This window comes from Ipomoea triloba, chromosome 7, assembly GCF_003576645.1.
Source record: "Ipomoea triloba cultivar NCNSP0323 chromosome 7, ASM357664v1".
Classification (NCBI taxonomy): domain Eukaryota; kingdom Viridiplantae; phylum Streptophyta; class Magnoliopsida; order Solanales; family Convolvulaceae; genus Ipomoea; species Ipomoea triloba.
In genome coordinates, this window is record NC_044922.1 from 25,540 (window position 1) to 26,707 (window position 1,168).

The window sequence follows — 1,168 nt, forward strand, 5'->3', positions numbered from 1 at the left end:
TTTATTTATGTTTCCGGGGTTTATTAATGTTTCTGGTGTTTATTAATGTTTCAGGGGTTTATTAATGTTTCCGGGGTTTATTAGGGTTTCTAGGGTTTATTAATGTTTCAGGGATTTATTAATGTTTCTGGGGTTTATTAGGGTTTCTGGGGTTTATTAATGTTTCTGGGGTTTATTAATGTTTCAGGGTTTATTAATGTTTCTGGGTTTATTAATGTTTCTGGGTTTATTAATGTTTCCGGGGTTTATTAGGGTTTCTTGATTTATTAATGTTTCCGGGGTTTATTAATGTTTCTGGGGTTTATTAATGTTTCCGGGGTTTATTAATGTTTCTGGGTTTATTAATGTTTCAGGGGTTTATTAATGTTTCTGGGGTTTATTAATGTTTCCGGGGTTTATTAATGTTTCTGGTGTTTATTAATGTTTCAGGGGTTTATTAATGTTTCCGGGGTTTATTAGGGTTTCTAGGGTTTATTAATGTTTCAGGGTTTATTAATGTTTCAGCGGTTTATTAATGTTTCCGGAGTTTATTAGGGTTTCTGGGTTTATTAATGTTTCCGGGGTTTATTAATGTTTCCGGGGTTTATTAGTGTTTCTGGGGTTTATTAGGGTTTCTGGGGTTTATTAATGTTTCAGGAGTTTATTAATGTTTCTGGGGTTTATTAGGGTTTGTGGAGTTTATTAATGTTTCTGGGGTTTATTAATGTTTCCGTTATTTACGGGATTTATTAATGTTTTAGGAGTTTATTAGGGTTTCTGGGGTTTATTAAAGTTTCCGGAGTTTTTTAATGTTTCTGTGGTTTATTAATGTTTCCGTGATTTATTAATGTTTCAGGAGTTTATTAATGTTTCTTGAGTTTATTAGTATTTCCCGGGTTTATTAATGTTCCCATACCCCAACCCCACAACCCCCCACCCCCAAACCCCCCACCCCCAAACCCCTAAACCCGCAACCCCAAACCCACCAACACCCAACACCCAACCACCAACCACCCAACACCCAAACCCCCCAACCCCCAACCACCAACCACCCAACACCCAACCACCCAACCCCCAACACCCAACCACCAACCACCCAACACCCAAACCCCCCAACCCCCAACCACCAACCACCCAACACCCAACCACCCAACCCCCAACACCCAACCACCAACCACCCAACACCCAA